General features: G+C 39.6%; 1 long non-coding RNA gene across 1 annotated transcript in view; it reads right to left on the bottom strand.

Annotated features, from left to right (window-relative positions):
- LOC115479270 overlaps positions 1-20671 on the bottom strand; it is a 66674-nt gene extending 46003 nt beyond the window's left edge. Inside the window, exons 1-2 of the long non-coding RNA XR_003943639.1 lie at positions 20631-20671; positions 8720-8939 (exon numbers count right to left, since the gene is read on the bottom strand). This is a non-coding gene — a long non-coding RNA (uncharacterized LOC115479270). The remainder of the gene's footprint in view (positions 1-8719; positions 8940-20630) is intronic.
- Between the last annotated feature and the right edge of the window lie 6697 nt (positions 20672-27368).

The raw sequence follows: 27368 nt of genomic DNA, 5'->3' as shown, positions 1-27368 counted from the left end.
CCACCTGTTCCACTCCACTCATTACTTTATATACCTCTATCATGTCTCCCCTCAGCCGTCTCTTTTCCAAGCTGAAAAGCCCTAGCCTCCTTAGTCTTTCTTCACAGGGAAGTCATCCCATCCCCGCTATCATTTTAGTCGCCCTTCACTGCACCTTTTCCAATTCTACTATATCTTTCTTGAGATGTGGCGACCAGAATTGAACACAATACTCAAGGTGCGGTCGCACCATGAAGCGATACAACAGCATTATAACATCCTCACACCTGTTTTCCATTCCTTTCCTAATAATACCCAACATTCTATTCGCTTTCCTAGCCGCAGCAGCACACTGAGCAGAAGGTTTCAGTGTATTATCAATGACGACACCCAGATCCCTTTCTTGGTCCGTAACTCCTAATGTGGAACCTTGCATGACATAGCTATAATTCGGGTTCTTTTTTCCCACATGCATCACCTTGCACTTGCTCACATTAAACGTCATCTGCCATTTAGCCGCCCAGTCTCCCAGTCTTATAAGGTCCTTCTGTAATTTTTCACAATCCTCTTGCGAATTAATGACTTTGAATAACCTTGTGTCATCAGCAAATTTAATTACCTCGCTAGTTACTCCCATCTCTAAATCATTTATAAATATATTAAAAAGCAGCAGTCCTAGCACAGACCCCTGAGGAACCCCACTAACTACCCTTCTCCATTGTGAATACTGCCCATTTAACTCCACTCTCTGTTTCCTAACCTTCAACCAGTTTTTAATCCACAATAGGACATTTCCTCCTATCCCATGATCCTCCAATTTCCTCTGTAGCCTTTCATGAGGTACCTTGTCAAACACCTTTTGAAAATCCAGATACACAATGGCACCAGCACTGTGCTCTGAAAATGGCAAAGACAAATTAAGATCAAGTGTACATATGGAGCATCATATCTCATACCTTATGCTATGAATTTACCTTGTTGGGAAGATTGGATGGACCATACAAGTCTTTATCTGCTATCATCTACTATGTTACTATCTAAAACTGCAGTACATTCTATTGCAAGGAGACATGATCTTGGTGTGTTTACGGTAGGGCCAAAATATGGACATCCAACTCTTATTTTCAGAAGAGGAATGGACATCTATGTCCAAAAAGATGGACATTGGTATTTTAGACCTACTACCTGGCACGTCTAGGTTTCAGAAAATTGTTCCGAGTGAGCAACTCATCACTGGAGGGATTAAGGGAAGTCACCCTTAATTCCCAAGGCAGTGCTTCTCAACCTTCTCCTGAAGTCACACCTAGCCATTCAAGTTTTCAGGATTACCACAATGAATATGCATGAGACAGATTATACATATCATAGCTTGCTGATGAATGCATATTCATGTTGGTGAACCTGAAAAATGGACTGCCCTAGTAACCTCTAGGAGAGGACTGAGAAGCAGTGAATAAAGTAGCAGTTACCCTCCTAAATTAAGGCACGGGGTTAACCTGCATGGAGCAGCAGGTACAGCTCCAACCATCTTCCTGAGCAGACTAGATGAAATCTTTAAGTCTTTAGCAGTGCTATTTTACAGCACAAAAATGTATCATGGGATTCACTAACCTGCTCTATCTCAGTACAATAGCTCAGCAAATCCCACAGTAAGTTTACTTTTGCATTGGTACAGCCAAGAATATCACATATTTCTGGCTGCAGCAACATGAAGATAGCAGGCCCATTATCCTTTAAAAGGCTTATCAAAGTGATTTAAAAACATATACTCCACTCCCTGATCCCTTTTCAAAATACACCCTACCTACCTACCACACTTGGCACCTACACGGGTCTCCTAGTAAAAGAGGGGCAGGAGAAATCCCTGGGGAGCTCCTGCTCCAATGGACCCATGCCTCAAAATGGCAACCTTAATCCTCTAACAGTAGTCTTGCATTTTTACCACTAGAGGGTCAGGATGCCAAGAAGATCAGGGGGTGAAGAGTACTTTGGAAAGGGGATTGGGGGTACACTTCAATGCACTGGTCACTTTAAGTTGCTCCCTGGGCTTATCAGGCTGTGTGTTAGTGGCCCAGCTGTCCTGAGGTAACATTATCTTTCCATGAATAACAAAGCTTGTGAGTTTTCATCTAAGCTGTGCTATAGATTTTACATAATAATGAGATGCTTTCCATGCATTTGTCTACTTTGCATCTCATTATTAAACATGCATTGCAGTGAAAAAGAAAATCCTGCTTTAAGGACAAATAACTCTTGTTGTTGCCAATTAACACATGCAATTTGGCAAATAGCTTTGTTTTTGGTTTGTTCAGTGTTTTGCTGTGCTGCCTACAGCTAGGTGGTTTACAATTAATGGTGTATAAAATCAGAAGCAATGACAATACATATATTACCTAGACAGAAAATGGATAAGGTCAAGACAGTGGCAATACATTTATTACAAGGACAGAGGAAGGACCAATACATTTAATACAGAGGCAGAAGACAGACCAACAGATTAACTCATAGGCAGAAGTCAAAATGAATATATAAAAGACAGATAAGCCCAGAGGGTGCTGCAACAATGTCAATGAAGGAAAGAGATGGAAAAGAGTGCTTGCCATCACTTTGTAAAAGGGCCCCATAGACACCTATGTGCCTTTATAAAATAGGTAAAAAAAAAAATACCCAGGTACCTTTCTGCCTGGTTAACCTAGATGACCTGCTTCAAGTTATCCTAATGTAGAATTTCATTTTAGGTTGGAGAAGGGGAGAGAAAGGAACAGGATATGTACCTTGAAGTTAAAATGGGTGCCATAAATGTCTATTAATGGATAGCGTGGCAGCTAAAATTTAAACAGAGCTTTACTGTAGATCACCAGGGATCCATTACAGTAGGCCTGGAGCACCTAAAGGAAGGAAGGAAGGCATCTTTGGGTGGAGGGGTCATGATACACACAATATGAAATATCATTGTTTTATTTCCTTTTCTATGTTATTCTTACTATATTCGAAACATCTGGATATTTCAGAGGTAATTTTATAAAGTAATCCCCATACATATGCGGCTTCATAAAATATTAAGTGCCATAAAAGTAGGTACTTTGATATGAAGGCATGTTCTCTGCCAGAAAGAATGCACATGGGTAGAGTTTGGACAAAACAGGCATGTATGTGTGCACTGTCCAATATCCAGCTCTATTTAACCGGCCAGGAATGGCTCCTGGCTGGTTAAATAGACATAGAGGCATATTTTCAAAGCACTTAGGCTTTGAAAATGAGCTCCATTGGCTCTCAGAGAAATACTACATACGTTGCTGGTTAAATAGCATTTAACCAGCTAACCGCTAGTATTCAGCAGGAGGTAACCAGTTATCTCTTCTGAATATTCACAGTTAGCATATACCCTGGGATTCTATATATTGTGCCTAATGTTTCTTGCCAAAATCCAAATGTATTCTAACAATGTATATAACTTAATTGGCTTAACAAGCCAATCAACATTTTTAACAGCACTTAACAAGCAATAATGAGCACTAATTGTCAATAAATCGCTAAGCGTATTCCGTAATGCACAGCGCCTAAATTCTAATGAATGGAGCCAAATAGGGCTGTGGTTACGGGTGGGGAAATGGGCGTTCCATGGGCGTTCCAAAATTTACATGCATTGTTATAGAATATGGTCTTCTGTGCCTAAATCTACCGTATTTTTCGGACTATAAGACGCACTTTTTCCCCAAAAAATTTGGGAGGAAAATGGGGGGTGCGTCTTATAGTTCGAATGTAGTTTTAAAAGCACCATAATTCCGTTTTGCAAGGTCCCTCCCTCGCTCCATTTTGCAAGGTCCTCCCTCGCGCCCTCCAAATTTTAAAAGAAGTTTTACCTGGTCATGGTTGTGGCAGCAGCAGCAAAAAGATGCACGCTGGGCGCGTCAGTCTTCCGTTCTGACATCTCTCTCAGCTCTGGTCCCGCAGAGAGAGAGACGTCAGAACGGAAGACTGACATGCCCAGCGTGCATGCTTTTTGCTGCCTCAACCACGACCAGGTAAAACTTAAAATTTAGAGGGAGCGAGGGGGGACCTTGCAAAATGGAGCAAGGGAGGGAGGACCTTGCAAAACAGAGCGAGAGAGGGAGGGGGACCTTGCAAAATGGAGAAAACGAGCGAGGGAGGGGGGACCTTGGAAAACGGAGGGAGGGACGGAGGGAGGGGGGCCCCTGGAAAACGGAGAGATCGGGGGCCCTGCATTCGGACAAGACGCACCGGACCATAAAACGCACCTAGGTTTTAGAGGAGGGAAAAAGTGTGTCTTATAGTCCGAAAAATGTTTTTTTCCTATTTCCCTCCTCTAAAACCTAGGTGCGTCTTATGGTCCGGTGCGACTTATAGTCCAAAAATACGGTATGTGTTGTTATTTTCGCCACATTTCCCTTGGAGTAAATGGAAGCATGTAGTTCTAGGTGCTGGGATATCAACTATGCATATTCCATATACTGAGCCTAAATCTAGATACCACTTATAGAATATGCTTAGGTGGAAATTTATTTTGTGCAGATTTTTCAGATGCCATATATAGAATCGTCCATAGTGGCTAAACGGCTATATTGCACGATATAACCAGCTATCCACGAATATTCAAGCACTGACTGGCTAAGTTTAGCAGCCACTATCTTTGGCTGCTATAAACTTAACTGGCCGGTGTTTATTATTGACATATTATTCAGGTTTGAGCCTGAATATACAATGCTAGCCATCGGAAACAGCCCAGCATTGAATATCCGGGGTCAGTGCCGGTTGTGGAACTTATGTAGCTGCTTCCTGCAGTCTGAATATTGGCCCATAGCTTATAAAAATCAATAATCTCTGTGCATACTGTAACATTATAGGAGTGGACATTTATGTATGTGCCTACAATATAGGCATGAATTATGCCACTTAATACAAATATTTTATGAAGGCAAATAATTGCCTATATTTCTTTATACAATTGAACCTGAATAGGTGCCTTCCTTCTTCCTTAAAGTAGGTACCCCCTTATAAAATTACCTTTCACAAGTTATCTTGTAACTCCTGTAATAGACTACTGTTAACTGGGAGATCCTAAATGTCCTTGTTTGAGAGAATGATCAAACACATGGAGGGGCATAATCGAAAGGGACATCCTCGTTTCGATTTGGACGTCCTCGCAAAACGTCCCCATCCAGGGGCAGGGAAACCCATATTTTCAAAACAAGATGGACATCCATCTTTTGTTTCGATAATACGGTCAGGGACGCCCAAATCCTGAAATTTGTTTGTCCTTAGAGATGGTCGTCCGTAGACATGGACGTTTCTGATTTCAGCAATAATGGAAACCAAGGATGTCCATCTCAGAAACGACCAAATGCAAGCCATTTGGTCATGGGAGGAGCCAGCATTTGTAGTGCACTGGTCCCCCTGACATGCCAGGACACCAACTGGGCACCCTAGGGGGCACTGCAGTGGACTTCATAAATTGCTCCCAGGTACATAGCTCCTTTACCTTGTGTGCTGAGCCCCCCAACCCTCCCAAAACCCACTACCCACAACTGTACACCATTACAATAGCCCATACGGGTGAAGGGGGGTACCTAGATGTGAGTACAGTGGGTTTCTGGTGGGTTTTGGAGGACTCGCTGTTTCCTCCACAAACGTAACAGGTAAGGGTGGATGGGCCTGGGTCCGCCTGCTTGAAGTACACTGCACCCACTAAAACTGCTCCAGGGACCTGCATTCTGCTGTGATGGAGCTGAGTATGACATCTGAGGCTGGCATAGAGGCTGGCAATCAATATTTTGAAAGATGTGTTTTGAGGATGGGAGGGGGTTAGTGACCACTGGGGGAGTAAGGGGAGGTCATCCCTGATTCTCTCCAATGGTCATCTGGTCATTTCGGGCACCTTTTTGTGCCTTGGTCGTAAGAAAAACACGACCAGGTAAAGTCATCCAAGTGTTCGTCAGGGACGTCTTTGTTTCTTTCGATTATGGGTCGAGGACGTCCTAGTGTTAGGCACACCCAAGTCCCACCTTCGCTACGCCTCCGATACGCCCCCTTGAACTTTGGCATCTCTGCGATGGAGTGCAGTTGGGGACGTCCAAAATCGGCTTTCGATTATACCGATTTGGACGACCCTGTGAGAAGGACGATTTATGTCGAAAGATGGGTGTCCTTCTATTTCGAAATGAGCCCAATATAGACCTGCATTTTATCTTCTCCCGAGTGCTATGGTACAGTGAAATAATTTTAGGAATATGGCTATTTTGACTGCCCTTTATTTTTGATCGTTTGTGTTTCATACTGAAGGACAGCTAAGCCACTGGTGGAATCAACAATATCTTTTGCCAAACAATATACAGCCAATAAATATTTACTATGAGAAGGTAAATTTGTGAACAGCTACATAGCACTTCAACGAACATGTCCCAGCTTGAACATTATAGAGCAGTGATTTTCAAACCTGGCCTGCAGGACCACTAGCTAGTCAGAATTTTTGGATATCCCTAATGAATATGCATACAATCTGTTACCACAACTATGACTTATTGCAAAATCTTTATTACATACTACAAAATTTACATTAAAATCCAGTGAAAATGTAAAATCACGTATATGTAGAACTGTCATCCACACATCATACACAATTTCACAATGATCACTGATTTGTTCTTCCCAGCCCCAAATACGCTCACTACGAATCCACCAGGAACACTGCATTTTTCTTTCTCTCTCCCTGTATCTGGAATTCGCTTTCTATTCATCTTCAAAGTGATTCCTCTTAAAAATCCATCAAAGTTAACTTGAAAACCATTTTTTCCAACAAGCTTTCGAAGACAATGGGTGATGGACCGGCCAGTATGAGATTTCTGTCTACAATATTCTCCAGACCTTGCCTCCCCCTTCTTTAGTATGAATGAATAACTTTCCTATCATTTTATGGTGTTCTTTTTCTCTTTGTTTTATCATTATTATTTGTAATATATGTAAACTGCTCTGCTCTACCTTTGGCAGCTAGAGAAGTATAACAAGTCTCAATAAACATAAAGTAAAGTAAATTGTTTTGGCTGATATTATCATATCTAGATCTGTGGTCCTCAACCCAGACATACCTGACCAGTCAGGTTTCAGGATGTTCACAATGAATATGCATGAAATAGATTTGCATACAATGGAGCCAGTGCATGCTTATTCATTGTGGGTGGAGGGATCATGACACGCACACTATTGAAATGTCATTGTTTTATTTCCTTTTCTATGACATTCAAACTATATTCGAAACATTTGGATATTTCAGAGGTAATTTTATAATGTAATTCCCATACATATGCAGTTTCATAAAAGCCTGACTAGCTGGGTGTGTCCCAAGGACTGGGTTGAAAACCCCTGATCTAGATTATGACTATTAGCTGCTTTGAATTCAATTTGTTGGGAAAAAGTGGGTTTTAAATATTTGATTAAAGGTTTGTATTTATCTGAAGTTACCCTGGTGCAATAGAGACATGGAAATGTGGTGTTGACTGCAAAAGAACAGATGGTATAAGGAAAAGGAACGGTTGCACATGCTTGGCCAAGCTGTTATTTTTGGGAATCTGGTAGCTATTTGAACATACTCCCTGGCAAATTTATATCTTTATAATACAGCTTTATGTGCTGTATGAAATATGCATATTTTGACATTCAATGTTGGACCGCCAAATAACCCTTTCTTTTCTTCTCTCCAATATGCAAACTAAACAGAAAAATGAAAAGTATAAAAATCCAGAGAATTCAAAATTAGAGAGAGAATCCTAAAAGAGTAGAGTTGGTACCCCAGACCAGTCAACTACCATCCTTTAGGAGAGCTTAACCTTAAAAGCATCCACAAAAGAGTGAGCCTTCAATAAACTCTTTAAATGCTTTAAAGACCCTTCTTCCCATAATAACAGGAAGTATGTTCCACAGAGAAAGTGCTTGATTAAAAAAATGCACTAGTTGTAATTGCCCAACATGCCCTACTTAAGGAAGGAATCACCAGGAGGGAATTAGTCGCAATTAACGTCAATAATTGATTGTTAGCATTTAATTATTGATTGCAATTGGCTCATTAATTAAGTTGTGCGTGCATCTTGAGATCTCAGCCAAATTTGGGTGTCCAACTTTGGGTGACCTTTATATAATCCGGGGGTATCCAGATAATGTTGGGTAGTCCATGGTGGAGCGAGGGAAAAGAAGAAAGGTAACTGGTCAGAGGGAATATTTAGTCTGCTATCCAAATAAAGTTAGGACCCCAAGAAAGATGCCCTAATTGTATATGATTAGCTATCTGCATAGTGGGCTCAATATTACTGCTATTTGGATAGCACTCCAAAAAATTAAAAGATAACTGGTATCTGTCAAATTGGAATAAAAAAAACCAGCATCGCATACCATCCTAAAATTATATATAATTTTTCTTTCTTTTATAAAAGAGGATACATATACACTCTGAATAATATTGAACTTTAAAAAAAACTGGGGGGGAGGAAAATAAGAGAGTCTTCAGAATTAGGTGTCCCACACTACGCAGCTAGCTAATTCAAGCTGTCATTGCTCAGGTGGACATTCTTTTTCTCTTTCATCGAGCAAACTCCAACCCAATGTGCTTCATCTGTGTGTTATTTAATGTGAACAAAATTCTTAAATGTTGTCCTCCGTATAACAATAAGAATTTTTAAAATAACTTTTTAAAAATAATAACCCTTTTTAATAGTACTTGAAATATACTTACCTGGAGGTCAAACTATTAGCAGGCTTTTAGCTTGAAATCACGAAGCATCCCTTAATACTCAACACTGCGGGTTTCATCGATAGACTGCCTCAGAGACTCAGGTGAGCTTGAATATAAGAAATTAAGTCCAACTTCTGCTCCAAAATTCACTTCAACAAGACTCTGATCTTTCTCCAACATGGCGTGATGGTGTTCAGGCTCCCAAAGATGTAAGCAGTTCCTGGAAGTGATGTCAATGATGTTATCAAACTTTATTCATCAGAGCAAAACACACAACAAACTGTGAGAACCAAACTTGCATGATAAAGCATCAATTGACTTTGTTCAAAAGCATGGAGACTCAAAACTGATCCATAAATGTAAAATGAATGTATATATGATTATGAATATCAGCCACCCAATAAAAACCAACCCCCTGAGAAATAAGTTGTTAAACTATTAAATAATGGAGTTGCATTCTAAATTTTCATTGAAACCTACATGAATCAAAGATTGAGTTTCAAAAATCTAAAATTGTTCCCAATGGGCTACTAACAAATTAATGTCACCTCCCCATGGGGGTACAATCATTTGATCAATAATCAACCATTGTAATTGATCAAAAGTATTTCTCAGTGGGTGGGTTTGTATTGAGTGGCTGATATTTATAATCATATTTATAATCATATTTACAATGACACAAAACAATGTGCCATTGCCATTTTTATGCCATTTCAACTGAGGGCCATCCCTACTGCACATAAAAGAAAACCAAATCTAATTTTCGCACACTTCAAGCTACGGCTTTAGAATGGTCTCCAAAATACAATCTGATCAGGCACTACAGGGCAACACCGTATCTTTGTAACCCTCCCCATATCCTTCTGTTCCCTACCCCATCCAAGAACTGGGCACAGATAGTTTGCAAACTTATTCTTTATATGGGAATAGTCCATGGCTGCAGCACACATTAAATATACAAAGCTGAAGCCCTTATTTGGCAGGTTGACCCCTAGTGTCAGTACAACACTTATGCTAAGGAGATAACCTGGTTGCCAGTAGGGCATACGTGTCCAAGGGTGTTACACTTGTCCCCAACTGGATATAATGGGGATCTGGGTAAGTGCCAGGGGGGTTGGGAATGTAATTGAGGGTGATTGGGGGGGGGGGGGGGGTGCAAAAGCCAACAAGGATTTATTTTTATGATAGGTGTGTATTGCTCATTGCAGAATGGAATATGTGTACCTGTTTTTGTGACATGTCCAATCCATGTCCAAACCACACCCACTTTAAATCTGTTTGATCCAGGAACATACATGTGCATAGAAATCCCACTATTTGCATATGGATGCAGTATAGACAGTTTACACATCTAGATGCTTCAAAATTTACCTTCATAGTGTGGCTGAACATGTGTATAAAACTATAAGAATATATTTTTTGTGTAACCTCATGTGTACAGTGGTCAACTAAATATTAACCTTTGTCTAAATACTTACCAAGGTTATGCCTTTGTTAGCTCACATTTGGTTCATTAGAGCTCCTTAAAAGAAATTAGAACTCCTTTTATCATGCCACACTAGCAGCTCCTGGTGCAATAATGCTGACAAAGCCCATTCACTTTGAATGGGCTCTGTTGGCATTGCCACACAAGGCCCTTGGTGCATAGTAAGGGGAGAAATTATCAAGCTTCAATGGGGCCTTAAGTTGTCTTAATTTCCCCTTAACATGACTTAAAGGGCTCTAACATAGCTTGTCTTGCTCTAACACAGTGATATTTACGTCACTGTGGGTTAAATAATAATGAGATGCAAAACATGTAAATGCATGTAAAGCAGCTCATTACAATCTAGAACCCTTAAAGCAACATGCAGTGAGCACCAGGTACATATTGAAAGTTGCATTATGGCCATAAAATCACTGTAAAATAATCCAGCAAAACGCGTGATATTCCCAGGCCAAACAACAAGGACCCACAGTGCTTTACCTGCTGCCCCCCAATGATCACCCCACTCCTGATAAAGATCCACACCGCCCTCATACATCAAAGTCCCCTCCCCCAGAACACAAGTCCCCAATTTCTACCACCCCCCAAACTCAAGCCCCCTATCAGAACTCTATGAATACAGGATCCCTCATCAGACTCTCCCTATACAAGACCCCCCCATCAGACCCCCACCCACAGTTCTCTCCCCCTACACTGGAAGCCTATTGGATTTCCATGGTGGTCCAGGGGTTTTTTGGGCAGAACTGATTCCCAGCTGTTCCTGCTCTTGGCCGTGCCCCCACAGAAAATGCTTTCCTTAGAGGTATTGTTATGGTACTTTCCTCTAAATCAATTTAATGAACATTATCTATGATCTAGCTCAAGTAAAGTCAATTAATGCACAATAAAAGACTAAAACCAAAAAAGTTAAAAAAATTATTATTTTTTTACATACACATTCCTACTCACTATGCCACAGAGCATGAAATTTAGCATAGTCCAGATAAAACAAAGCTTGAGGACCAAGGACATATTTAGTAAAAAAAAACAAAAAACCTCAGAGAGATTGAAAACATGATTGCTATAGGCTCTGCTCAAATATTGCCAATGAAAGGAAAAAAAAATAAAAGAGGAAACAAGGAGGCAAAATTTACATTTCATGCCAATAATAAATTGCATGCAGCCGATACTTAGTGCTTGCCAAATGCATGGAAGAATCTGATTCTCTATTAAAACATTTTATTTTGCATACTTGGAATGTGTATAATTTGGTTTGACAAACAATCCCCCTAGCATTCTCCCTTTCTCTTAATTTCTGACTCCTATTCCTTCTTTGTTTTTGCATGACTAAATTAACTGTGGTTATTCATGTGGAAGAAATTACATTTCATGGTGTATAACAACACATCATATTTAATTGATGAACAGAAACTAGTTTGTGTAGTCTACTACAACCCATTAGGGGAAGAAAAGTACATTATGTGGGCAGCAGCTCTGATGCTCTGCTTATTATAAATGGAATAAATGGATCCATGTAATATCTAATAAATGAAATGAATATGAAATGAAACTAGAGGCAAAATACACAGTTTTTGAGGAAAAATAGAAGAAATAATTGAGATAAAATGAACAAAAATCAAAATATATAGATAATCTATTTCCGACTACAAGAAAGCAAATATATTGGTGAAGTGGAATAGGTACATCAAGTTTATTGTCTTTTTTCCATTTTGCTTGGGGTTGACAGGATGGGCCATGTTGTCATCTACTATGTTAGTTCTCTTTAGGGGTACGCATGGTCAGTAAAAGGTTCAGTTCATGCTCGCTTGAAACAAATGTTTTTAGATTTTAAGGTATTTGAGCTTTTTATTTGTATTTGGTTTGGGGTTTTTTTTTATGGTGTGCATTGTATAAATGGAAGAACTTTAAAATGGGTTAATTTATAGATGAACAGACATAAAAGAGAGGGTAAAACAACATACAAAATAATACAGAAACAAAAAAGCAACACTGGGCCTTCAGGATTGAGATGATCAAAGTCTCTTGTTTATTAATTGATGGATAGACCCGACACAGGCCGTGTTTCGGTGCACTGGCGCCTGCCTCGGGGGTCAGCTAATCCTGATCAAAAATTGTAGGTGGTACTGTCACAGTGTAGCACCTTTGATATGGAATAGTCTCAATTGCTCTGAGAGCGTAATCAGCATGGACAACGCTGTCAGTCTATTTGGCGTTTTTTTTAGACTGACATCAAAGAGAGAAGGTCATGAGCTGAAGAACAAAACCAGAACTGGATTCAGAGAAGAAGTTGTGTTTATCATAGATTGAAGAACTGGGGTGACAGTGGAAAGGTCAACAAATGAAAGCCTTGGTGGTACCAAGGTTTTTTTCCCATGTGGAAGTGGGGCACAGGGCTAAATCCTTGGTGTTTGAATGGAGACAGTCATGAAGTGTGTCTCACCAACATAGATGGTCAGGGAAATTTTCTGGAGAAAAAGGTTTCATGAAGAGAATCCATGTTTATGGCGAAAAAGTTCTACATCGGCTTTTACACCTGTTCAACAACATTTATAGGTTAGAAGAGCTTGTTTCAGACAAGGCAATTACATAAGGGATTGAGGGAATCATTCTTCTTATTCCCATGTACTTGTAGTTTTTGTCTACCTTTGATTCCAGGTCTACCTTAATAATGGTTTATAGACTTTTCCTCCAAGAAATTGTCCAAACCTTTTTTAAATCCAGCAACATTAACTGCTTTTACCACTTGCTCCAACAATGAGTTCCAGAGCTTAACTATACATTGAGTGAAAAAATATTTTCTCCTATTTGTTTTAAATATGCTGATGTATGGACAGACAGATTAAGAAACACAGCAGAGCTAGATGTTGGTCACTGTAAATGTGGGAAGTGTTCTGTCCTATGAAGACTGAATCTACCACATTCCTAGATCACACAACTGGGAGAGATTTTGATCTTAAAATAAGAACCACTTGTTTATTAATGAATATTGTGTATCATACATACATGTTTTTTTGTTTGGTTTTTATTTACAAATGGGGCAGTTCTACAATTGGGTATCCCATATTTGGAACCTTAGGGGTCCTATTACCAAGCTGTGACAGGAGCTCTGTTTTTAAGATGGGAGAGAGGTCACTGTGGGGAAAAATATATTTTCTTCCAGAACAGTTATTATTATTATTATTATTATTATTATTATTGTTGTTGTTGTTGTTGTTGTTGTTGTTGTTATTATTATTATTTTTATTTTTTAGGTGGGCCTACTAGGCCTGGGTTTGGCCCATAAGGGCTAAGTGCTGGCCTACTAACCAGGTAATATAGCAGTGAACGAGTGAATGACAGGTACTAACAGAAGTTTTATTCAAAGGTAGAAGTGAGAATCCTAAGGAACATAGATTTAACTTTATGGCTATTTTCTTCACTATAAGTGCCTGAATTGGGTCCATAGGGCCTGAGTATAAAGGCCTAAGTTTCACAAGCATAGGTATTGGTCTAATAGTAAAGGACAAGTGTGTATGGAAAATCTGATAAGTGAGTGTGAAAGTATTCTGAAAAATACCTGTGCCATTCTAAGTATAGGTACAAAAGTAACAAGATAGGTGCCTGAGTTATAGACTAGTAGGACAAGGTTCCAGAGCCTATATTGTGATAAACACAGTGTCTGCCCTTACTTGAGGAGGCCGCCAGAGGGCGCTCTCCCACTGAAAACCGGGAAAATGCCCATTCTGGTCACTAGAGAGAGCTCCAGGGATCTAGCTGAGTATTGACTTGCGGGGGCCAGTAGAGGGAGCTCCAGGGAGATAGCTGGGGGAGTGAGAAGAGACTTCTAGACCCAGATCTTTCTGGCACCAGAGGGGTGAGGTCTCAAGAAGTAGGGAGGTTTATTGGACACCTCATAAATAGCTTCCTCTCAGTAGAGGGGGAGTTTTAACAGAAGGAGAAGATAGGGGGACCTACAACGCCCGGAAGCCTGAGGGGGTCCTAGAGAGAGAGAAGCAGGCTGAAAATCCTGGGGTAAGAAGTCCCCAAAGTCCCCAAAGTACTGATGTTGGAACTGTGTGTGTGAGAAGCTGAGGCAGGCTGAAAGTCCTGGGGTAAGGGAAGACCCCAAAGTATTGATGTTGGAACTGTGAAGTATTTAAAATGAACAAACAGCCGTGGGGTGGAGGATAGGACTGTAAGGTCAATGTAAGTGAAGAAAGACCTATCCAGGGATGGTGGCTGTTATACCCTGAGACCCAGGTGTCCCACAGTAAATGGGCTCAGGGAGTGAATTTGTAGTAAACGAATAATAGTTGGAAAGAAAGGTTCCCACAAGACTGAAGCCTAGTTCTAATAAATTGAATTTGCATCCACTCAGCTAATTTGCATATTTCTGAAAGCAGAGGAATCTGTGCCATCTTCCAGAGAAGGGTGACCAGGGGGCCCCACCAGACGGCACTGGTAAGGGGGTCAGTTACCAGGACATACAGCGGGGAGGCAGGTCCAGGACCGGAGGTTAATGAAGAGGTCACCCTGAGGGAAAGAGGAGGCCCAAACATAGAGGCCAGAGTTACCGGAGTCACAGAGAAGTCTGGTTTCAAGGAGATTTCCTGAAGCAAAGGGCTGGTGAGGCCAGACAGGCACCACTAGAGGACCTCTGCACACCTGAGAGCAACCCTGCAGGCTTACAATATATATTGGAGCAAGTGGGCACTAAAGGGCCCCACCATTCAAGCAAGGTGAAGAGAAATGGCTCAAGAAAGACCACAGTTTTTACAGATAAGTGCACTCATACATCTGGAAAAGTAAGAACAGACACTGACACAGTAGTGACTTACCTAATAGAGATCCTGATTTGTAGAGATCTGAATGGCAAAAATTGACTCCTTGTCTGACTATTTCTCTACTAAGGTTATTCAACTTAGATATTTGTTTCCCCTTAATGACAGAACAGTCAGGTCATGTCCCACTGAGTGTCAATGTGCTACATCTACCTTTGCACTGTTAGTATCCAAATAGCGCACAGGCACACATTTTCATTTCTTGACCTTTCTACTATTAGCCCAGTTCTTCAATCTAGGAGAATCACAACTTCTTCTCTGGATTCAGTTCTATCACACCTCTTCATAAAGGTGATAATAAATCCCAATAAATAAATCACATAGGGCCCTGTTTACTAAGACGCACTAGCGTTTTTAGCACGTGTTAAATTAGCGCACGTTAAACACTAGAGATACCAATATATTCCTATGGGTGTCTCTAGCATTAGTGCATGCTAATTTTTAGTGCACGCTAAAAACACTAACGCGCCTATAGCGCTGCTTAGTAAACAGGGATCTAAGGGGTCCTTTTATCAAGCTGCAGTAAAAAATGGTCTGCGGTAGTGTAGGCGTGTGTTTTGGGTGCGCCGGGACAGTTTTTATCGTGCCTGCAAAACAGGTCTTTTTTTTAATGGGACAGGAAAAGAGCATGTGGTAAAACTGAAACCATCGCGCCCCTAAAACCAGCCTGAGCCCTTATCACCACTCATTGATCTAACGGTAAGGGCTGATGCGCTACACGCATGGTGACAGGTCGGCATGCGTCAACTGCCGATTACTGCTGGAAACACTGCACACCCAGGCATTATGGACATGCGGAAACTCTGAAATTATCATCAGGGGGCATGGTAGCCTAGCAGTAGTCTCATTTTGGCATGTGCTGTTCGCAAATAGAGCCTAACACTCCCATATAAAAGGACCCCTAAGTTATTCACTGGTATTTTAGCTTTGCCCTAAGTGCATATAGCCCTTCAAAAATACATAGTCTATTTTTTAATGCATAGATGAAAATTGTAAAAGCTGAGGATTGGGAACCAGTGGAGATTGTTAATAAAGGCAGAGGTGAAACACAGAATCAGATCCCTGCTATGTTTAGCCTGTGGGGAAGAAAAAGACATACCTTTGGTGAAAGGCTGAAAGTCCAACAGAATAGAAAGAATGAGACTACTAGATTCACTAAGAACACAATAAAGTTTATTAAATGTGAAAAAAATAGAATGGTCCTTCTGAAATATATACCTCTGTGTGATCTTAGACCCAGGACAATAACTGTATTTGATTTGGAGGAAATGCACAGTAAAGCAAGAAAACACAGTTTTGTTTTCAAAGTATGAAGTGGTTCATTTTATATTGCCAGGCATTTGTGACCAACACAGCAGGATTCAAAAGAGAATTTGACAAGTTTCTGGATGTAAAGTCTATAAAAAAGCATTAGTCAGGTAGACTTGGGAGATCCATTGTTCATCCGTAGAAAGGAGCTAAGACTTGGGAGATTCATTGTCATCCATAGAAAGAAGCTATAGGAAACAGATCTATTTATTGGGATCTTCAGGGTACTTGCTACCTGGATAGACCACTATTGGAGATAGGATGCTGGATTCAATGGTCCTTGGTTTGACTCTGCATAGATTTTCATAATGTAACCAGTAGAGAAAAAAAAAATATATATATATATATATTTAATTTATCTGGTTCAGGAGGGAAAGGTCTGTGGTTTCTGGGCAGTTCCGGGCCTTTCATGGAGTCCTGTGGGCTGGTAGATTCATTGGTGGCCAGAAGGAGATGCTTGAAGTGGTCCTAAGGCATTTCAGGACCCTCCAGGAGGAGGCTGCATCAGATGTGATCTTCCTGGACACTGCCCGGCTGGGAAATGAGGTTTTCCGGGCTAGGAGCATTCAAGAAAATGGCCAGTCTGGGCTTGGTCAGGTTTTTGGAGCATGTGCAATTTTCCACACATACGCAGTAGTGCTCCAGATATACGACTAGGCCCAAACTGAAGCCTGGGCCTCAATTTTTAGGCCCTACCAGTTTCAGCTCAGCAATCTTCGTGTTCTTTTTCCTGTGGTTGCTGAGGATCTGTTGGGGCCCATTCAGCTGGTGGGGATCGAGTGAGGAGTCTTCAGGGATCAAGGTAAGGGGTCTGGTAGCCCAAGGTTGTATTAAGTTTTATTTTAAATTGCACTTTTTGGTCCTATTTGGCTGGGAGCTAAGGAGTTAATTTTGATTAAAATGTAAATGCAGTTTTGGGTTCCTGAGAACCTCTTGAGGTGGATTAGTACCTTTAAGTTTTTGGAAAAAAATAATTTTAATTGGAAAATGAGAAAGTTTAGGTTTGGAGTATTTCTGGGTTTTGAATTTGTTTTGCTTTTTTTGGCGGGCATCATTTGGGGGTGTACAAGGGGCATTATTGAATGTTTCTAGAGTGGACGGTTATGGTTCTTTGGGGTTTGGAGGGGTAATTTTTTTTTAATGTTTTAACATCTGTAAATGTGGAGCAAAATTTATTTAAAAAAAATTATAGAATATGGGATTTGATGGGCTTTAGGATAACACAACCTTTTGAGTGAATTTTCTGGAATGTTTTGTGGAAATGTTGGAAAAAAGGTATTTTTTTCCCATTGATTTCTATGGACTTTCCAGTTAAGTTCCATAACTTTCAAAGTTTTGTGGGATGGGATTTTATTGGCCATTGGAGGTCAGCTGGTGATTCCGAGTCCCTGTCACCCCTAGCAATTATGCTGTCAGAGGGGCTGAAGATCAGAGAGAGGTTGGATGCATGTATGAGAGCTCTGTATGTCAGAGAAAGAATTTGAGTTAAAACAAATTGTCAACTGATTTTAAAATTTAGTATTCCTGACTTTGGGAGTTAAAAGGAACACCGGTATTCACTCTAGAAATGTATTTTTCTTCAGTATAATTGCCTGAATTGGGTCCACAGGGCCTGAGTGTAAAGGCCTAAGGTTCAAAAGCATAGGTGTTGGTCTAATAGTAAAGCACAAGTGTGTATGGAAAACTTGATAAGTGAGTGTAAAAGTATTCCGAAAAATACCTGTGTCCTTTTAAGTACAGGTAGAAAAGTTACAAGATAGGTGCCTGAGTTAAGGACCTCAATTATTGTTGTTATTTTTTGCTTTTTATAGTTAGAGGCCCAAGTGAGCCCTTTCCTAATAGAAAGCGTAACCTGAAATAAGCCAGGAAGTTAGACTCTCTTTTTGAGTTGTTTTAAAATTTAGACTAGTAGGACAAGGTTCCAGAGTCCATATATTGGAGCAAGAAGGAAGCAAAGATCCCATCATTCAAGCAAGATGAAAAGGCTCAAGAACGACCACAGTTTCTACAGATAAGTACAATCATACATCTTGAAAAGAAAGGTCACTGACACAGTAGTGACTTACCTGATCTGTAGAGATCTGAAAGACAAAAATTGTACACAAAAGAGTTGTTTCTTTGAAAAATATGTTTTTTCTTGGAGTTAAATTAGCAGTAAAACTTAAACTAATTGAATAATAATACCTAGCTGACATTTTGGGGTTTAATCCTGTTGTTGATAGGAAGGTCTGGTTGTTCCTGTAAAAGAGGAAAAAAAATGCTATAAAGTGTTAGCTGGTGAAAGTGAAACTGTTCCAAATAATTTTCAATTCTTTTAATTAAAAAGTCCCCAGACTAGTTAATAATAAAGACTAATTAATGTTGTAATATCTAATTGGTTATTGACTCATAATCCTTTAAGGGGCCCTTTAACTAAGCCATGTAAGTGTTTATGCATGCCCAACATGGAGTTACCGCATGGCTACTGCATGGCCCTTGCGGTAATTTTATTTTTTGCGCACATCTGCTAGGCACGCCTGAAACATATTTTTTATATTCTGGCGCGTGTCAGTTACGTGCGCCAAGTGACATTTGGCATGCATAGGTCATTACTGCCTGGTTATCGCAGGAGACTTTACCACTAGGTCAGTGGCTGGCGGTAAGGTCTCAGACTCAAAATGGACGCGTGGCAATTTTCATTTTGCAGCATGTCCATTTTTTGGCAATAATTTTTAAAAAGGCATTTTTTGTAGGTGCCTGAAAAATGATTCTGCGTGCGCCCAAAACACGTGTCAACAATACTGCAGGCTATTTTTAAGTGCACCTTAGTAAAAGGACCCCGTAGTTTAGAACTGAAAGAATGTGGTTAGTCTAATGTACCCTACTATTCAGATCTGTCTGGTGACTTGAGGTAGGCGGCTGGTTAGACTACATTAAATGGTAAATAGCTGCAGCAGCGAAAGTGTACATTTTGGTTTTTAAAAACTTCAAATCTGTAACATTTGGTTTCGTTTAATTGATTTTACTGAACACTTTACCCATTAGAAAACATCCAAAGTTGTGTACATCTAACAAAAAACATCAATATAAATATAATGAAGAAACCTACAAAATTGATAACAGTTAAATGATCATTTGTCCCAATCTCCCACCTTCACTAGAACTGCATAAAATATACCCGGAAAACCCTAAATATAACAATTATCAGTAACAAGGGGGTGATATAAGATAAATGTTTGATCACTATTGATTTTTTTTGGCATCATCTCCTAATGCACTGATACTAGCTATAAATGGAAGAAGTAGAACTTGAATTACTATTCTTTAGAAAAATGGCTGAGTCACATCCCTGCAGTCACTTTTTATTGACTCTAGATGCGCTGTTTCATCATTGATATATAATTCTAGTGAAATGCTCAAAGTAGTAAAAAATGAAGAAAGAAAGATAGGTAATTATTTATTCAAAACTTTTAAATGATATGAACTAAGAGGCCTATAAATACTACATTGGTAAGGGTTTGCAGTTATGAAGTGGGGACTACCATACCTAACGTGATAATGGCAAACTTCTGTGTTAACTATTTATAATATTCCCATCAGTTTTTCCATTTAATACATAGAAAAATGTGTTAATTCACATTTGTGTGGATATTGTAACACTGTATATCCAAGAGGAGCCAATTAAAGAGCCAAGCTCCAAAATTTGAATCTTTTGTATTCTTTATATTTGCGCAGTTTGTATAATATAAACAAAGACACGATCTTTGCCCAGAAAAAATGGATATTAGGAATACAGAATATAATTAATCAAAATATTGCAGAAGAAAAAATAAAGGAATAAATCCCACTCAATATCACTAAACAAGTCCCCAATACATGGAGGAGATCCCAGAAAAGGAGAGATGCTATCAAGATATTAACAACTAATCACAGGATTTAAGGAAAAGGGAAAGACACCTAAGGATAAATCTAGCCATAAATTCCAAATAGAAAAACATTGTTAACCGATCACTTAACAGAATTTTTCTTAGAATACAGAAATATTTTCAACTGAATTGAGTCCCAAAAAACATAGCTATGATCTTCCATTCGTATTACAACAAAGAGAGGGTACAAAGCACATGACAAAGTCCAAGTAGCAAAAGAAAGCACCAAGATTCTTCAGAAAACTTCACATATTTTCATGGCATTGTAGCACATAGTTTTGTAATTCTTATCTCAGCGTGCAGCAGCAGTAAAACAAAATCTGAATTACTGTCAGAGGAATTGAGAAAAATAGAGAATTATCCTACTAATATCACAGCTGGAGTGATCATACCTTGAGTATTGCATACAGTTTTGGTCATCAAATCTAAAAAAAAAAAGATACAGCAGAACTAGAAAAGCTAGGGGTAAGGGCAACAAAAATGAAATGGGGTTAGAATAGCTTGGAAAGGGATGATTAAGAGGAGATAGGAAAGGTTTATAAGATCATGAGTGGTGTAGAACAGATGAATAGGTAATATGGCTTAGCTACCCTTTCAAATAGTAGCAGGATTCAGACACAGTGTGAAAGTAAGTGGCAGCAGATTTAAACAAATTTAAGAAAGTATTTTGTTCAGTCAGCACACATTGAAGCTGGAATTCATTGCCAGAGGATGTGGTCAAGATTAATAATACAGCTGGGTTTAAGAAAGTTTTGACACAGAAAAGTGGGAATCCAAAAGCAGAGAAACAAAAACAAATAGCCAAGAAAGAAGAAGGAGCCTTCAAAATGGAGAGTGTCCCAGCTACTCTTTATTGGTGAGACCTGACACGGTCTGCGTTTCGGCAACAAATGCCCGTGTCAGGGGTCTATTGTGTGATGTTGATGCCAAAGAAATAAATCATCCAATGATAAAAAAAACAAGTTTGTCTTTAAAAAGACAGGTCCACTAGGAACTAAATGAAGAGACGCTGAAAAGCACGGGAACAAAATGTTGACCTTTTAAAATGTACCGCACTACAAATCATTGCCAAACACTGGCGTAATAACCAATGAGTAAAACCCCATGTCGGGACTCACCAATAAAGTGTAGCTAAGACGCTCTTCATTTTGAAGGCTTCTTGTGCTTTGATTTTTGCTTCTTTGCTTAAGAAAGTTTTGGACATGCTTCTGGAGGTCAGAACCATTAATAATCCTCTACTAGGATTCTACTGCTGAGTTGGCGCCTAAAACAAAATAGTTTATTAGAAAGAAGTGTATTAGCACTGGCCCTTTCTAATGAATAATCAACCAATTCATCAAAACCCATGCAGCTTTTTTATTGCGCTGATGACTAACTGACTACTATGTTATCAATCTTCAACCAAGCTTAAACAAGACACACTGCAACATCTGTGCAATCAAGATGTTTAATTCTACAGAATTAAACATCAACTGGAATGCCATACAAGTGAGTCACTGCAAAAGTTCAGTGTGTCTTTGAATCGCTCTGGACCACACACTCTCCTTCAAGATCCACACAATACAACGAAGAATTAAGACCAGAATCCTAATTGATATCATCTGTGGGCCTGCAAACTCAGAATGAAGAGTGCAGACAGCTAGGATCAGAACTGCTCTGCTTGGCATAAATTACTCCAGTACTGAGTGATAGGGATGTGCCTTCATTAGCACACATTTTACTCATTAGCATGTTTTAAAAGTTTTATGTGATTCATATGTTAATTTAACATAAATTGTCCTATGAATTAACATGTGTTAAGTGGAGTATCATGCATTAAAATTTTCTAACACGAGTTTAAATTTTTGTTTTAAAATGAATGTATGAAGTGTTCTAAACAAAATATCCAAAAACTGTGTGTGTGTGTGTGTGTGTGTGTTTTTTTTTTTTTTTTTGGGGGGGGGGGGGAGGAACCCAACAAACTGAAAACTTTGCCCTGTAGACATTCCTATTCAGCAGTGGTGTAGCCAGGAATTTTTTTACAGGAAGTGTGTCTCACACATACCCATCTCCCACATGTCTCCCCTCCCCCTGGTACATTAAATTAATCTCTGCTCCAGTCTTCGCCCGAGTAGCAGCAGCAGCAGCAGCACACATAGGCTGCCTGCAGTCTGATCTGGGACTTCCTTTCTGAACCATCCTGCCTTTCACAAAACAGGAAGTTGTGTAAGAAGGGGCAGGACGGTTCAGAGAGGAAGTCCCGGTGCAGGCCTCAGGCAGCCTATGAGTCCCACTGCCTGGGCGAAGACTGGAACAGAGATGATTTTAAGGTATGGGTGGCGGGGGGGTGGGGGCTGAATAAATATGCCACTGCTACTGAGTATGCTTGCTCAGCATAGGAACACTCTGTCAATGCAATAAAGTTTGACCCGGTTGAATGACAGCTGATGAATTATTATATGCAATGATTAATCTCAAGCATTTTGTATATCCTTGCTGGAATAGCATGATTAGATATTCAAAGAGTTGTGACCAGTCAAACAGATAGGAAGTTACTGCCTGAGCTACTTAATCCTCCAGTGCCTCAGGTACTAATTTAATAGAGAAGTTAGCAACGTAGGCTACCATTAATATGGGTTTACCTATTTGTGCTCACTAGCCATGCATTAACTCCCGGATTCTATATATGGCATCGAGATTTTCACATGGAAATTGAAGCGTATTCCATAACAAGGTGCATAACCTAATTGGTTAACAAGCCAATCAGCGCTGATAATTGCCAATTAACAAGCAGTTATTGATACTAATTGGCATTAATTAGAATTTACACACAGAACTGTCTAGGCACATTTATAATGTGCTGTGCATAAATTTTAAGTCACATAGTTGAAAAGAGGATATGACCATGAGCGTTGAATGGGTGGGTTGTGGGTGTTTCTAAAATATATGCTCAGTGTTATAGAATATACCCGGTCTATGCCTAATTTAGGCGTTAACATTTATACCAGGTTTTACTTAGCATTATTGCCCATGACTAAATTTATTTATTTATTTGTTGCATTTGTATCCCACCTTATCCCACCTCTTTGCAGGCTCAAAGTGGCTTACAATACATCATGAGTAGTGGAAGAATGTTAGTAATAAACATTTAGTATTGCAGGATCTTGGTCAGCATGATGATAATAAAACAAAGTAATAGTATACAAGCAGATATTAAGAAACAGTTCTGAATATAGATGGGTGAGTTGTACATATTCACATTGGTTGATCTTTATTAAAGAGATGGGTCTTCAGTAATATGCGGAAGTTCGTTCTTTCGTAGATCGATTTCAAGCTGCGTGGCAGTGCATTCCATAACTGTGTGCTCAGGTAGGTAAAGTTTGATGCATGCATTAGTTTGTATTTCATTCCTTTGCAGCTGGGGAACTGCAGATCAAGGAATGTGCGGGATGATCTTTTGGCATTCCTAGGTGATAGGTCTATCAGGTCTGACATGTAAGCTGGTGCGTCTCCATGGATAATTTTGTGAACTAGTGAGCATATTTTGAACGTGATGCATTCCTTAAGTGGGAGCCAGTATATTTTTTCTCGTAAGGGCTTGGCACTTTCAAATTTTGGTTTGCTAAATATGAGTCTAGCTGCAGTGTTCTGGCTGTCTGGAGTTTCTTGATTATTTGTTCTTTGCAGCCGGCATAGTCATGTGTACAGGTGCTTAGCATATTCTATAAACCACATGGAAATTTAGACTTATTCTATAAAGTACACCTAAACTGAGGTGTACTTTATAGAATGCACTTATGCGAATTTTATTTTGGCGCCAAATTTTTAGACAAGATTTATAGAATTTAGTCCTAAGGACTTAAAATCCTATAGTAAAAGGGCCCCTTAATTTTTTTTAAAATTTTGTTTTAAAAAGCAAAACAGAATACAAAATTTTGTTTCATTTGCTCTTTTATTTCAAATGAAAGCATGTTCATAATGGAGACAATAGGGACATGTACAGGGGGAAAATGCAGGGGGGGGGGGTCAGAAAATTTGTCTTTTACACCAAGTTTTATTGGTTTCTGATTCATTTCACAAATTCATGTTAATAGAAAAAAAATTAACCCACATTAGAACTATACATGTGTTTTTAATTCATAGGTGCATTAAACCGATTTTGAACACTTAATGAATCAAATGCAGGCTAATGAATGCACATCCTTAAGATGCAAGGAAAAAGAAGTATTAAACCAGTTGTTCATATCCATCCCCTCATTATATCTTTGTCTGGATATATTAACTGTGTTTATGAAGTGAATTGCCCAAGGCACTGCACAACAGATGTAGCATAACATGGACAACTTATCTACAGTAGGAACATAGCAATAGAAAAAAATGCACAATTAGAATAGTAAGGTAAACTTCAAAACAGGCAAATTTAATCATAGAGATAGCAATAATGTACACATTAAAACAGAAGAGTAAAACATTTAAATAACATAAATATGATACAATATCAGCACAATACAATTAAATTCATCTCAGACATCAGAGGGGACATGTGCAGTTGGGAATATAGAGGCTGTTGGGAATATAAAGTGTGTTTAGGCAGTTAGCACAGGAGTAGACAACCTCAGTTCTCGAGGGCCATAACCCAGTTGGGTTTTCAGGATTTCCCCAATGAATATGCATGAGATCGATTTGCATGCACTGCCTCTACTGTATGCAGTCATATTCATTGAGGAAATCCTGAAAACTGACTGGGCTGCGGCCCTTGAGGACTGAGGTTGTCCACCCCTAAATACATGTGAATTAATGTGTGCTGATATTTAACGAGCGCAAAAACTATTACCATAACAATATAATTCACTCATTAACTGCATGCTGTGAAGAGGCAGGAAATGGGCAGGTTATCGCCGGACAATGCAAGTGGACTGTATGCTGCTCTTACCCCATGGTACTTACCATGCACGATCCCTTCTGCAGTTAGTCTGGGTGTAAGAAGAGGCATTAAGTGATTCCATGCTAACTGCAATCAGATAAGTATATAAGTACATAAGTATTGCCATACTGGGACAGACCAAAAGTCCATCAAGCCCAGCATCCTGTTTCCAACAGTGGCCAATCCAGGTCACAAGTACCTGGCAAGATCCCTGGCAAGATTAACGTGCAGTAAAGAAAAGTTCAGTGTGTGAATTGCAGAAGACAAGTAGGGTGCCCTCAACAATTACTTCACAGCCTTTGCTCTCAGTACACATTATTTTTTTTGTTGTTAAAGCACAGTAAGTACAAAAATGTACTGTACTTTAATAAAAAGAACCTCATAGGTATACGAGATGGGTATGATAAAAGTAGTAGGGCAACTAAAAATGGCTGGCTAGAATGAGGATAAATTATCTGCCCTGTTACGCAGAGAAGTGCTGCTGACCAGACTATACTCCAATTTTTTAGCAGCATTGTCTCTGACACCATCCCAGTACTATCTGGATAGCACTGGTATAATCTGGAAGCAGAGCCTGGGTGGAGCTAGGAGTTACCCTAAGGGATCCGGATGGTATCCAGGTGATGGTGTTGAATAATTCATGCTGACATCCAGATGACAGCGTTTAAATGAGTAGCCACCAAACTCTGGAATGCACTCCCTGAAAGGCTCCGCTTAACACAAGACTATCTCTACTTCAGGAAGCAGGTGAAAGCTTGGCTTTTCAACCAGGCTTTTAATGGAAGAAGAAACTAACTTGTTAGTCTCACGCACACACACACAAGGAGTGACTCAGGCTGCACATACTACAGCAGGACCTGTTTATCCACTCCTAGCCTAACTGAGATAATATTTAATCACCTCTATGACCTTATGTGTAATTTGCCTTAAATTAGTCACCTTATTTTCTAACTCCTCTTACTCTCATATCTCTTACTCTGTTACTTATCTATATGTTCCATCTTTGCTTATATCCTATGCTGTATATTAAAATGTTTTATTACGCATTGTGTTGATGTTGTAAGTAGTATACAATGCCATACTTTGTACTGTTATTTGAATATTTTTACTGCTGTAATTGTCTATTGCTTATGTTTGATTTATTCTTACTGTACACCACCTTGAGTGAATTCCTTCAAAAAGGTGGTAAATAAATAAATAAATAAATAATGCTGGCCATGGAATGTGAACGTTGACCTACGTATGTACAGTTGAATATGGTATTTGGAACTGGTCTCAGTTAGAGGGTGTGTGTTAATGTGGTCCTGATGTGGTATGGATAGATTTGGGAGAATAACCAGGCTTTTCATTTACTTTCTGATGCAGAAGTATTCTTGAATTATGCACAGCACCTTTGAAAAGGAGTCTCAGAATGTGAGACCTACTCTTGAGGAGCCTTGCTGACAGAAGTCACATCACGTAATTTCCTCTGGCAAGGGTACAGGTAGGAAAGGTGTATAGAGGGTTAATTTATTCACAGTAATTCTGAACATTATAAATTACGGGATTGATATTCAAAGTGATTTAACTGGCCAGAAATGGCTCCTGGCCAGTTACATCATTTGTGATATTCAGCAGTGTGTAAGCGGTTAGTGCCACGGAATATCACCACTGACCACTAAACTCAAAGCTGACTAGTTTGTGAGCAGTCCAGTGGTGGAGTCAGCACTTATGCAGTTAAAAGTCAATATTCAGCACTTAACTGCCTAAGGGGCCCTTTTACTAAGGTGTGCCGAAAAATGGGCTATGTTAGTGTAGGTGCGTGTTTTGGGCGCACGCAGATCCATTTTTCAGCACACCTGTAAAAAAGGCCTTTTTAAAATTTTTGCCAAAAATGGACGTGCGGCAAAATAAAAATTGGCATGCATCCATTTTGGGTCTGAGACCTTACCACCAGCCATTGACTTAGCGGTAAGTTCTCACGCGTTAACCATGCGGTAATCTACGCGCATAGAATGGATGATTACCACTCAGTTTCTGCCACATGCCAGAAATTAATAATTATTTTCCGGCATATGTAGCAGACATGTATCAAAAATTAAATTACCACAAGGGCCATGTGGTAGCTGGGCAATAACTCCAAACTGACGTGCGTTGGTCGTATGTAGGCTACTACGCAGCTTAGTAAAAGAGCCCCTAAATTAAGCGGTCAAATCAATCCTGCCTTTATGAGGTGTCACTTATGCAG

This window comes from Microcaecilia unicolor, chromosome 10 (assembly GCF_901765095.1).
Source record: "Microcaecilia unicolor chromosome 10, aMicUni1.1, whole genome shotgun sequence".
NCBI lineage: Eukaryota > Metazoa > Chordata > Amphibia > Gymnophiona > Siphonopidae > Microcaecilia > Microcaecilia unicolor.
The sequence above is the reverse complement of the archived record's forward strand: the minus strand, read 5'-3'. Positions and strand labels throughout refer to the sequence as shown.